Source organism: Pteronotus mesoamericanus, unplaced genomic scaffold (genome assembly GCF_021234165.1).
Source record: "Pteronotus mesoamericanus isolate MK-2021 breed Mesoamerican mustached bat unplaced genomic scaffold, CSHL_Meso_final contig_116, whole genome shotgun sequence".
NCBI lineage: Eukaryota > Metazoa > Chordata > Mammalia > Chiroptera > Mormoopidae > Pteronotus > Pteronotus mesoamericanus.
In genome coordinates, this window is record NW_026555027.1 from 12,302,672 (window position 1) to 12,316,636 (window position 13,965).

Sequence of the window (13,965 nt, forward strand, 5' to 3'; positions counted from 1 at the left end):
TAAAAAAAAATAAAATTAAATTAAAATTAAAAAAAAATAAAGCTGGTATTCTGGCGTGGTGGTTGAGGTTTAAGAAGGTTTCTTATCAGTGTTCTCGGTGCAAATAGCTGAAGAACAAAGTCACTCATTACATATAAGGAGGCGTATCAAGATTATTTTAAAAAACAATAAAAAATCATGGTAAATCTGGCTTTTGCAGCAGAGGAGGTCTTCTCAGTTCTTCTGAGGAATTTATCTACCCACCTTTGCCCCAGATTTAGGTCCTTGCCTGTTTTCCATGGGACACACATGATGATAACTCATGGATTTTCAAGTCTGGACTTGCTCTGCCAACACTATAGACTGGGGCAGCTCTCATGCTCTGCCTTGGATAATGAGGAAAGACTGTCCTACCTTTACACTGGCCAGAGTAGATGCAGGTAATATCTGGTCCTTCTGGCTGCTCAGAGAGGCCTTCAAATTACAGAGCCTGGAAATATTGGCAAGGCAATACTTCATGAGGCAACCTTAACCAATTAAAAACAGGATGTCAGATTTTCTTCTTCAATAAGAACTTGGAAATACAAATATAAAGAACAGTTCACCTAAATCAACCAAATAATTTTTCAGTAAAACACTCATGTTTTCTTGCATATAAATAAATTTGGAGAAATGACACTAATACATACAATCAAATTCTCAGTGAATAAAGAACAGTTTCCTCATGAATAAGTACTTTTGGAACTAGGAATAATGTGAATAATTTCAAGCTGAAGTGGACAGGTGCAGTTTTGTACTTCTGGTAAATATTTGGCTTCTGCACTTTCAAATTAGCATTGTAACTTTGAAACCACATTTTGACTTAACACTGGAATGTTTAAAAAACAAATCATGAGCTAGGAAGGTCATAATTATAGAGAAGCAGTTGTGTGTTGGCAAATAAAACAAACATTGAAATATTCTGTATTGACAAGAGTGAAACATTTTGCTTACTCAAAGGGAATGCAGCTAAGTGACCACGAGTGTAGTCATGGATGTGTTTGTCCATCTTCAACCCCTCCAGGAGTTTGGCTGGTAAATAATTCACTAAAAAAAAAAAAAGGTGCCCAAAGCTTCAGATTAAATGATCGGTTTGGATCTTTGTATTTGCTGTTAGATTGATCATAAACACTTAAAGTTAGAGACTTTTTTAAAAACCTTAACATTGTACAAAATGCCCATTAAATAGTAGAGAATCAATAAAGATTAGCGAAACTAATTCAAGAAAACAGGTAACTATTTGAAGCTGAAAATCAGTCAAAAAGGAAGTATTGTGGGGAAAAAAATGCAAGGACTTGACATTTCATTTGTTAATTCTCCAGCATTATTTTTTATTCTGTATTATAAAAATCTTTCAGAAAGCACTATGCAAGGATATCGCACATAGAACAATACAATTATAAACATCATACAATGACTCAAAAATGCAACTCTTACTTGTAAAATGATATTCATCAGTGTAACATAAACTTTCATGGGAATAGGATCACTTGAGGACAAAGAATATTGGATTGCTGAAGGGCCATAAATTACAAATTCCAACCAGCTGACAGATTCAGCATAAAAAGAGGAAAATGCAAACTCAGGAGTTCAAAATGTAAATATATTGCCCAAAACCATTAAAAAATAGTTTGCATGATGCTTTCAAAGCTGTTTTTCAAAAAGGCTATTTGTTAAATAGATGGTATTGCTTACCCTTTGAAGCCAGTTCCCAGGGCGAAGAGGCTGCCCTTCTATTTGCTCTGAAAATAAAAATGCATTTTTTTCCACATTACTGCTTAGAGTTGTCCCTCATCTGCACTAAAGCTATCTAAAGAGTGATTCTAAGCTTTTCTCTATGAAGCTGTTGCCATAGAGGTATCTCTTTCTGGGGTATTGATTTCTGAGAACCATATCAATGAGATTTGGTAAGCAAGTCAAGAAGATGGCACTCGGTCAAGAGATCTGGACTTCCTCTGGTCTTGAGATAATCAGCACGGCCATAGGAATTGTTGAGTACAATATCATTTTGGAAATATTTGCCCCTTGCTTGTTATTGGGTAATTTTGTAATCGAATTTTGGGGAAAGTCACCACATACTACTTTCACTAACTTATTGGTGCGAGATTTTGTTATAGAGCCGTTGTTTTGTACAGTGCTGCATGCGAGTGGGTGTACATGCTTGATGAGAGAAGAATGAGTTATAGGCTTGGAGACAAAGGGGCTTGCGATCTCATAGAAAAGATGACACATGAGTCCAATTACAAAGGCATTATAAAAAGTTTTCAGAGCATTTATTCCACTCAGTGCTCATACTTCACTTTTCCCTTAGTGCAAAATTCCATAACGAGCCCTGGATTGTCAGAAGTCTCAGACATTCGAGTCATATACATCCTGTTTCAAATACATGGCCCACCCTTTCAAATCTCTGTGTTAATCTACTCCCACCGGTACTCTTTTTCAGCTTCCCTTGAACTTAAATTCCATTAGCTCTTTTTATCTTTATCCAACTGTTTCTCCCTCTTTAGATGATATCCTACCAAGTTTCAATTTCATAGTTCAATCTTTCAATTACTTTGGTAGCATTATTCAATCCCTTTGAATTTTGCAATTCAGCAAGTCTGCTAAAACCCCAACCCAATTCAAAGCCAAAGTCACTTTCACTTCGCTGCACCTGTAAAGCTAAACATAGCATATCGTTACCAGTGTTAATTTACCTACTCTAAACTTAACAAAGTTGATAGGGGCTGACCATACTACACTTCTTCTGCATATTTCATTACCTGTCATATTTTTCTTTCGAGGTAAAAAGAACATATTATTTGTAAGCTCTGGCTTGTTGTTGGCTCCCAATTAATGTTACTTTCTTTTTTTTCTCTGAAACCAGGTGAGAGACACTGCAGATGGCCCTGGGAGGCTTATTTCTGTCACTCCTTTGCTGCTACTGAAGAGCTGGCTCAGTGAGCTGAAGCCCTCACAGAAAAGAAGACTGATTCCAGCCCCGGATGTCCTGCTTTCTAATAAGGCACTGTCTCAATCTAGGAAGCTTTCCTTTCTTACCCAACCCAATAAGGTTCCCTGACCCTCAGTCTCTGTGGATGAAGAGAACTTACAGGGTTAAGCTTCCTCGAACATCCTTTTCCCTGGTGGGTTTTGTCCCATCTGCCCTGCCTACGAGCATGTAGGATATGTGAATCAGCACATTGTGTGCTCCTTGGCACCTCTCTGCTCATGTGTTTTTACTAGATATACTGATTTGGAACTGCATGGCTCTAATATCTGCATGCAGCTGCGTGTGTCTTCCTGCCTTTTTGCACAACGTAATTTTTCAATTACTGTGATGACTACTGTTTCTGTGTAGCTTCCGCTAATTAGCCAATGCAATAGGATCTTCATTTTTTTAAAAATCTAAGCTAATCTTATTTAAACAAGAGATAAATGAATATATTTTCCCATAAAATTACTAAATTTTAAAATAAATGTCCACCACATACATTTTAAAAGGAACTTTGTTTTTTTTACATTCACAACAGAATTGAGTGGAAAATACAGAAGATTTTGTATCCTAGCGTCCTCAGTTACGCATAATGACCCCCACTATCAACATCTCACAACACTGTGGTATATTTGTTATAGTTGATGAACCAAGACTGACATACCATCATCAAAGTTCATAGTTTACATTAGAGTTCACTCTTGGTGATGTACATTCTATCAGTTTAGATGACTGCACAATGACATATGCCTACCATTGTGTTGTCTTACGGAAAAGTTTTATTGCCCCAAAGATCCCCTATGCCTCATCTATTCATCTCTCTTCCCCTTCCTTAAACCCTTGACAGCTACTGATCATTTTTACTCTCTCTGTGAAGTTTTGCCCTTTCCGTAATGTCATATAGTTGATATCAACAGTATTTAGCCTTTACAGACTAATATTTTCACTTAATAATATGCATTTCAGTTTCCTTCATGTCTTTCCTTGGTCTGATAACCCGTTTCTTTTTAGTGATGAATTGTCCATTGACTAAATGTATCACAGTTTATTTATCTGTTCGCCTATTGAAGCACATCTCGGTTGCTTCCAAGTTTTGGCAATTAGGAATAAACTGCTATAAACATCTGCATGTAGGTTTTCGTGGACGTAGGTTTTTTACTCATTTGGGTAAATACCAAGAAGCACAATTATTGGATCACCATCTATATTTTATTATCAATCAATAGAGGCTTAATAGCCTCTTAATTTTCTTACATACAGAAATTTAGTTTGGCTAATATTTGGTAATTACATGAGTCTTCTAATAAATACTGACTTCTTATCAAATTATCAAATAAAGAATGTAACATGTTATAGGATTTTGCATATATTCTTTATTTTACATTGATATTAATTAACCAACCTTATGCAAAAAAAAGCATATGAATGAAAGTAACTTTTTATATATCGTAGTATGATTGGAAGGGAAGTTAAAAACATGCACAATTAGTTATTGCATGCCTACTATTTTCCAAGCATTGTCATACAAGTATATAAAAAAGTTAAATAGTCCGATTTCTCTTTAAGAAATCAGAAACTTGGGTTGAATAATTTGTCCAAGTAACAACCCTGCAATTCCATCTGTCTGACTCTAAGTCTATGCTCTTTCCAGGACACAATATTCGCCATTGTGAGGACAGGAGATTTCTGCTTTATTAGTTTATCTCAGCTTATTTTCCACAAAGAGTTTTAAACTACATTGCCCATGGGACTATCACATCTGTGTGATTTTTCTCTGTGGAAGTTCAGGGTAGGGTTGCAAATGATTTCATAATACACAATTCCAGAATCTAAACCATATGGCCGTGTTCTATGTTTGCACAAATAGATCATGCTATCTCCACACAATGGTAGCAGAACATGTGTAATTACATATTCTCACAGTAGTTGTTACAGCAAGTCTTCGCTCTCTAGAAAGCAAACCATAACAGTGTAATTATTTAGAAAGCATATGTGACACCCATTTACATTTTTTTTATAAAGTAGAATTATAAAAATGTAGGTTTCTTGGGAATTAAAACTCTTTCAAATGCAAAGTATATTCATAATAATAAACATGATACCAATGTTTTTGTACAAAGGAATAAACAATCTATGTTTAAGAATGTTTCCTTAGCAATACCCTGTAATTTATATTTTCTTCGATGCTCAGCCAAAGGTTCTCTACTGCTATAGTAGTTAAATATGCTTCTTTAGGAAAAACAAATACTGCTTTGCTCTTTCAATTTACAATTTATTTCAGCATTCAAATTTTGTGTTGCTTGAATAAAAAATCTTTAATGTCAGAAATATTTGTTAAAATTCTTTCAATCCTAGATAAGTAAAGGAAAAGTTCTTCCAAGAAAAAAAAAATTAAGAAAATTGTCAATACCCATAGGTGTAGTTAAGCAAAAGAGAGGACCCCTGAAAAGACCCAACCCTTAGTATGACTCACTCAGTGAATGAAGCTTAACTGACCTCTCAAGCTAAAAAGAAATAACTCATATCCAGCAGTGTCCTTGATGAATGTAAATTTCAAAGTAGGGAATTCTTCCAACCAGAGGAGATTTTTATTTCTAAATAGCGTGTTTAATGCCAGAGAGAAGTCATGGATATGGGGATAAATGGTCCTACCTAAGAAAAAAGAATATCAAGTTTTCTCTAAAATGTTTTCATGAGAATACAAAATATTAACCTCCTGAGCCAAAGGTGATGGAATGAAGAATTTATCTAAGAGATATTTTAATGAAGACACTAAAACATCAAATGCTCATATTATTTACCTAAGTTAGATTATTTTTTCCAAGGACATCAGTGGAATAATAACAAATTCGAGTGCATTTGAAAGGCTTTGCTTCTGGCTGGATTTGTTTGCAGGAATATTTACATGTTTGGATAACAAACTGGTGATAGATTCATGAATGCGAATCAATAGCTTTTGCCCACTTAATAGTAAATTATTTTTCATAGTCTAAAATAATACATTACAGCTAATATAGTATCATTCATTTGAGCAATATGCCATTCAACATCAAGTGAAAATAAATTTTTTGAAATAAAATATTTAATCAAAAAGTAATTCTGAAATTTTTGCATTATTTTCTTGTGTGAGTATATGTATATTTATAAAAAGGCTTGTATTTTAAATGGTCAAAATATTTTGAACAGTAATGTAATGATTTAATTGTTAAAGGGTCCAAAACATATGGATTACATTTCTCAGATCTATTATGATCCCATAGGGTTTTTAAATAATGGGAAAAACCTCTTTTAAAAAAAGCAGAGCAAAAACATGTGAAAAACATCTTAAGCATTTCAACAAATTCCTAATTCAACAGGATTTTCCCCTCCCAAGTGTATAATTTACCTAAATCATAGGATTTCTGTGCAAGTACATATTTCCTTTTTGTCACTGTGTTAAACATCACCTATTAACCATAAAAACACCCAATAATTTTCCTTCCCCCATATTTTTTTACATAATTAAATAGTGAATTTAGGTAAAAATAATACTCTAACAGCACTTGAGCAGTGGAGAAAGCTGATGTTTTAACTTGGTAGATTCAGATAATTAAATATTTGTTTGCTTGGTTTTGTTTTCTTTTTTTGTTCTGTTTTGTTTGTTTTGTTAATATTTGCTAAAAGAAGGGATAGACCAGATAGGAATTAAGACAATTTTACCCTCTAATCTGTGTCCCTGGATTTAGTCACATGAACTGGAAGTATTTTCATGAAGTAAAACTATGTAGAATTTAAATTTTAGATTCATACTATTAAAACTGTAATATTCACAAACATTAACTTTTACTTGATTCGCAAAGATTATCATTAGGATTCTATTCATGCCATGTAATATTCTTTATAGTCAAGAAAAGGGTAACAAATCCACCCAAGTTGTAAAAATGTTCCAGACTCATTTAATAACATGTTGAAAATAGCGTTATTTTTGATAATTTTGAAAATAATATGTTTATTTTACTTCGAAGCTAAGCTGAGCAATTCCCCTTTATCTCTATAACACCTCATCAGAGACAACTCTTGGCTGGCACAAAATACCCGGCTCACTGTGGTTTGCTCTCTTAAAGCATAAACCTGTATCTTTTTACAATCCCTCCGAGCTGTAGAATACTCTTATTCTTCAGTCCCCAAGCAGATTTCTTGTCGTCTTAGATTTTCACTTTTCTTCATTTCCCCCCTTCAACCGGACTCCAAGGCTTGCCGGTGTTCCGGGTTGGAGGGTTCGCCACCCGTCCACAGCCTCTGCGCTGTCACTCCGGAGTCTCAGCATTTCATGCGCAGGGTATTTCTGTCTAACGCAGCCCAAGTCCCGGTTGACTTCCCTGTTAGTCTTTGTCCAAGATATTTTTCATTGCCCCTCAAATGATTCAAATCTAATCATCTTTTAAGGCCAACGTTATATCCTTTTTATAACCCCAGCGATAATACAAAGCAGGAGTGAAATACAGAAATTTCACTTATTTGGAGGACCTAAAATGATATGCTTTGCTTTAGAATCCTTCTCTAGATTTTAATATTATTCTGCCAGACTACAATGAATATGCATTTAGGATTTGACGTTATGTTTGTTTCAGCATTTTTTTGAACCTCTGTTGTACAATTTGACAGAATTTTGTGTTTAGCATACAAATTGAAATATATAAGATAGTCCTTATCTAAAGGCCTTCAAAGTAAGCTTAATCAAGATAGCTTGTAGTGTCACAGACTAACAAGGTAAGAGTTTTGGCTGGTTGAGATCTATGTAAAGCTATTTCTATCATTAAGGAAATACTTTGCTTTTTTTTGTTCTGCCTATATAACGATCTCCTAAATCAGAGTTTATCAAGGCTAATAGTGGAAACTACATCTGATTAACTGGATAATTTATTTATTTTACCTTCATCTAAAGAAAGAGAAAAGTTAAATATAAAAGTTCTTGATTTCTAAATTTTGAGGGAAACCTGAAATCTTTTAAAAATGATTTAATAAAGCTTTAATAATTATGTAAATATATTCTCTACCAACCTTCTAAAACTTAGAATCCAGAACTCTTGAGTGTATATATTATCAGGAACACTAATTGGTGTAGATATAGACATAGAGATAGAGGTAGAGATAGGTACAGAGATAGAGGTAGATACAAGTTTAGATATAGGTATATTTTCTTGAGCGACAGCCTCAAATGGGGTACACAAATTGCAGGGATTCTGAGACTATAACTTCAAAACTTATTTATTTTCTTTATTTCAAATTGCAAAACTAAAACTATGAACTTTTATCGTTATTATTACTATTCTTTTGTTAAACAGAGGCATCAGTCAGTATGACACCAATCATAAAGAAATAAGACAAGGCTGACATTTTATCTAACAACATTGGCAAAGAGAGACTAGCAATGGCACTTTTTACCAGCCAGTTATATTTTAGATTCCACACCATCTGTGCAAAGACCTCCAATAGACTCTGGAGTGATTTAATGACTTGGACAGTAAGTTTCTTCTAAGATTCTTTGGTTCTCTGATCATTACAACGATGTTTTAAGAGTTATAGCAACACCCTGGCTGGTGTGGCTCAGTAGGTTGAGTGCCAGCCTGCGAACCAAAGGGTCACTGGTTCAATTCCCAGTCAGGGCACATGCCTCAGTTGTGGCCAGGGTCCCCAATGGGGGTGCATGAGAGGCAACCATTGATGTTTCTCTCCCTCTCTTCCTCCTTCCCTTCCCTTCTCTTTAAAAGTAAATAAATAAAATTTTCAAAAAACATACTTAAAAAAAGCTATAGCAACAAACACACACATACACCATACAAAACTAAGAAACATACATATTGTTCATCTCCATGTTACTTCAACTACAGTAGAAGGTTCATTCCATAAAACAAACAAAAAATGCTATAATATCTTTAAACAAATCCAGAATGCAAATGAAAAATTGAAGACAAAGAAGTCTATTAAGAAATCAAGACAATTCTTCAGAACATAATATGTGAAATAGGCTGCACACGTATGCACGTAGTCTGATGTCCAACGTTCTCAGGCATCGTACTGTGGTCGCTCATTATGTGCAGTCCTCCCCATCTGAAAGTTTCACCACTTCCAAATATATTCTGTTAAAGAATGAAAGATATAATTTGGATAGTTGATGAAGATATATAAAGGACAAGTTAAACTAAAATACATTGGATGTAGAAAGATACAGAAAGATAACTTGTTCACAGGGGATAAAGTGGCACAACTTTTTTCATACTGGATCTTAATGAAAAATATAAAATGTGCATTATTTTTGGAGGATTTATGATGAGTTAATTAGAACATGTTGAGTAGAAATTAATAATAAATAACTCAAAGGGATTAATAATCTCAGCTCTGAGACTAACTGTGAATACTGAAGTTCAGCAACAGCAATCCCAAAGGAAATAGTAGCAGACGGAATATAAGTTGTCACTGTGGTGAAATAAAATACTTGCAATTGTAGATGGATTATTAACTAATATTGACTCTTGCTCTAAAAGCTGTCAGAGCTTTGCTATGCAGCATTGAAACAGCTGGGAATGTTCTGTCAAGAAGCCACGAGGAGAAACATTTTATTGGGTTGAAATATAAAAGCTAGATATTTGTTAAGAACATAAGAACCATGTTTGCTCATGGGTCAGACAAAATTAAACATCTTTTTTAGTGTATTTTAAAATGTTTGTTTTTTTCATTCATCAAACAGCTATTAAGCACTTGCAAAGTGGTACCATAGGTTCTCAGCAGTTAACAAGTAACAAATCAATCCTGCTGTTATAAAAATTGCAATCTAGAAAGCACTGAATTGATCATTTAGAGTTTTCTATAAGAATATAAACCCTTCCCCCCAAAAGAACAAGGCCCCATGGGTTAAAGTAGGATAACTGCTATAAAATAGATTCAAAGAGATAGAGATTCACTTAATGGATATTTATATCCCATTCCTTTTTCAATCTTGGGCAAGTTGTTCAGATAAAGAGATTTGCTTTCATCTAGACTCCATTTATTCTACTGTTTCACCATCCCCATAGTCATCAACAACCAGGGACCAGAAGGGGACAGACCAAGAAGAAATTGTGCCCACATCTTAGAAACCTTGATCCCAAAGTGGCGTAAATACTTGCATTCAACTGTGTGATGACTTGTACGGTGGCTACTGCTCAAAGTAATAAGGGGGCTGTAGAAGCAGGCAATGTAGTAATTGGTTTTGCAGATACCTTCCAGTGACAAAGAGACCAGATTTTTGTGAATAGTTATATTTCTCTACAGTAAAAGCCAGACAGAAAACATCACTCATAAACAAACATCACATTGTGACCTTTAATCAATTATAATGTATTAATAATAAAATGTTAGCTTAAAATATTTGACTTACAAAAATATTAAGTGTTTCATATACTAAGTGTTTAGGCTTATTGTAAAAAAATATTTTTTCTTTGTTTGCTTGATCTCTACGCCTCCCCTTTGCCTCCCAACTCTCCACCTCCTCACACCTGTCAACTTCTCTGTGATCTTGTGCCTATTTTGCTTGTTAGTTTATTAGATTCCACATATGAGTGAAATCATATGGTGTTTGTATTCCTGTGACTGTACAGATGATGTGTTGTGGAACCACACCTGAAACATTTACGATGTTGTTAGCCAGTGTCACCCCAATAAATTCAATTAAAAACATTTTTTTTAATTTTAAAAATGATATTTTATTTGGTAAATATCAGATTTGAAAATTTGGATGATGGTTAGATTCTATAAACAAAGGTATTACCAGTACCAAGATGACTGAATATTCAAAATAATGTTGAATTATTACATTAACATGAGCAGAGAACAATTATAAAAATTTGCCATATCAAGCCCAATCCCTATTGTCAATTTAGAATTCTGTATTTGTTGAAGACAAGAACGTACTTGCAATCAAAATTACTTTACTTGATATTAGCTATCTCTAGTTATTAAAATCATACTATATTGCAAACCAATTTTAAAAAAATACCTGTGAGATAAAGTGTAGAGAATAGTTGGGAAGACCAAGTTAGGGAGGGCAGATAATCTGTTTAGAATTATCTTGTAGTTTCCTTACTCCAAGGTCTCTGAAACCTATGGTAAATGCACCTCATTGCCATTTCATCTTCTTTCTTAATCTTACCTATCTGTTTAAAATATTCTTCATAAGTATAGACAGCCAACCCCCCAAAGAAGAATTAGAAGTCTGCATGAAATGAAAGTATGTATTAGTAGTAAAGTAAATGAAATCTCCATTTTGGTAGACACCACAGTTTTTCCATTTCCTATGTTATAACAAAAGGGATTTTTTTCCAAGGAAGAAATTTCCTGGATAGAAAATTTAAAAGGTAAAAAGCATTACAGTTTAACTATACTTTTAAATAAAGCCATCCCTTTATTTAAATCTCAGAGTGATCACATAAACTTATCCTGGAAATGAGACCTCAGTAGACACACTACCTGAGGGTTTTCTAGAATGGGTACTTTTTTGATAAAAAGAAATAGGTACAACTGGAAAAAGCCAAGAGCTCCCCACTTTTTTCCATCTTTTAGCTCAAACATACATTAGGTTTCTAGGGCTGCCAAAACAACATATCACAAACTTTGTGGCTTGAGCAATATAAATGTATTGTGTCACAGTTTTGATGGCTTAGAAGTCAAGATGTCACAGAGTTGGTTTCTTCTGAGGTTTATGAGGAAAGGATCTGTTCCAGGCCCCCTTCCTTGGCTTGCAGACAGCCATCTTCTCCCTCTGTTTCTGAGTCCAAATTGCCTCTTTTTTATAAAAATAATGATTATATTGGATTAGTCTTTAGTCCATATAGACCCTGTTCCCAAAAGGTCACATTCAGAGGTAATGGCAGTTAGGATTACAACATATTTTTCTGAGAGAGAAGGACAAGATTCAACCCATAGCAGAACTCAAACATGATGTCAAGGTTAAGGAACCAACATGTAACCAGTATAAGAGTGAAATTCGGCAACACAACAAGATATGGATGGTGAACATAAAGTTAAAGTAAGGTTCACTGATGTCACTAGAAATCACTGGACCTCCTCGCCTACTTCAGAATAACAGTTTCTCTTAACTGTCTTTCCAAAGTGAGAAAGCATACCAATAGCCTCTTAAGGTCAATGTTAAATCTGTTACTAATATAAGGGTACTGTGAAGACAAGAATGAACTAATTTCCCATTATTCTGCCAGGATTCTATTACATGGGATTTCAAATGACCTCCCTGTGTCAACCACTTCCAGAAAATAAACTGAACTTTTTAAATGCATTTATTATTTAACTTCCAACTACCATTTTAAAGGAATCATATCTTATGGTCTAAGTTTTTGGCTCCCAAGTTAAGCAAGAGTAATAAAATATTGCTGCCAAAGAGAATTATTTGTATAAAATCAGCAATAGAACAAGTGTTTTTTTAGGGTATCATGATCTGCAAGAAAAAGCATAACCTTAAGCCTTCACTCAGTCAAACAATTACTGCCAAGGACAGACTTATGTTTTTGGATAGTTCAAGGAGTTCAGCCCAACATAACCCATGAGATAAATACTCTTAAAGTCTAAACAAAATACATTGTGAATATGTACCAAAGCTATATTTACTTAGCACGTAGGTAGAGTAGTTTTCAATATGCCCCATTCTAAAACTGAGCACTTGATAAACTCAAATCAAGAAAAAGATTCTTCTTGTGATAACATTTTAGGGCATATAACACAAAATATGCAGCATTAGCGACACTTGAGACGTATGGGATACTGAAAGTAAAGTTTGTTATATACCTGGTGGTAGCGGAGGTAGCTCCATATTTTTTCTCTTTTTGTTCTTACTATTTTCAGAATGTATTTCATTTATTTTATTTTTTGTGTGTGTGTCCTAGTTATTTCTCATTCCTACTCTTTTTCTTCTTTGAATTTTCCAAAGGTTTAACTTTCAATAAGTCAAAGCTATCTTATACTTTACTCCAAACTTACTTTACTTACTGGTGTCCACCGCACACTTTTATGCCTGAGTGTTTTATACCATATAAACTGAGGTATCACCATATAATTTCATATAACTTAGCTTAAGCAAATATTGCCACAGTACTCTAAAATGTAGCAGCTAAAAAATGAGTCTTAAAAACATTGCCAGAAACTGCATAGTAAAACGTGTGCTTATATACAGGGTGGGGCAAAGTAGGTTTACAGTTGTGAGTACATGAAACACAGAGTTTATTCTTATATTATTATTTATTAATTAACATATTATTTTCCATACAAACAACTGTAAACCTACTTTTGCCCTACTTTGTATTCTCTCACACACACATACACGCAGAGCCATTGAGTTCTGTTTCAACTACTTTTCTTCCACGTGTGGAATGTATGGATTATTGGGGTGATTGAAGTGGTAAATATATAGAGTGACTTACATGAATGGATGAATTTTCAAATTTGAAAAGCACAGCAGTAGTGGAGCACTTATTAGGTAAATATTTTTCAGGGAGTTCAGCTTTAAATATATCACCCTCAAATGGCGAGTATTGACTTTAACAAGGAAATTAACTCCTTAAGAAAACCTGTGTATATTGTCCTCAAGATAAAGATTTCCTGTACCTTCCAGAAATGCAGTTGCCTGTCTTCACTCTTTCTTCATGATGTCAATTAAGCAGTTCTTGGTCAATCTTTCTAATATTCTTTTTGAAAGATAACATCTACTTTTTAATTTTCCAACCAGTTCTTGCATTATTCTGATAATCATTTGTTATAGCTAAGTAACAAGTTGATATAGCTAAAATGGAACAAAACATTTTGGAATTTTCCCATACATTTGATGTTTGACTTTCTACCACACTATTATTTTATAAATGCATCAAAATAAAATAAATTAAAAAAATAATAAAAATTAAAAAATTAAAATCCACTGTGCTGTTAAGTTCTGTCTCTAACTACAAGGAAAG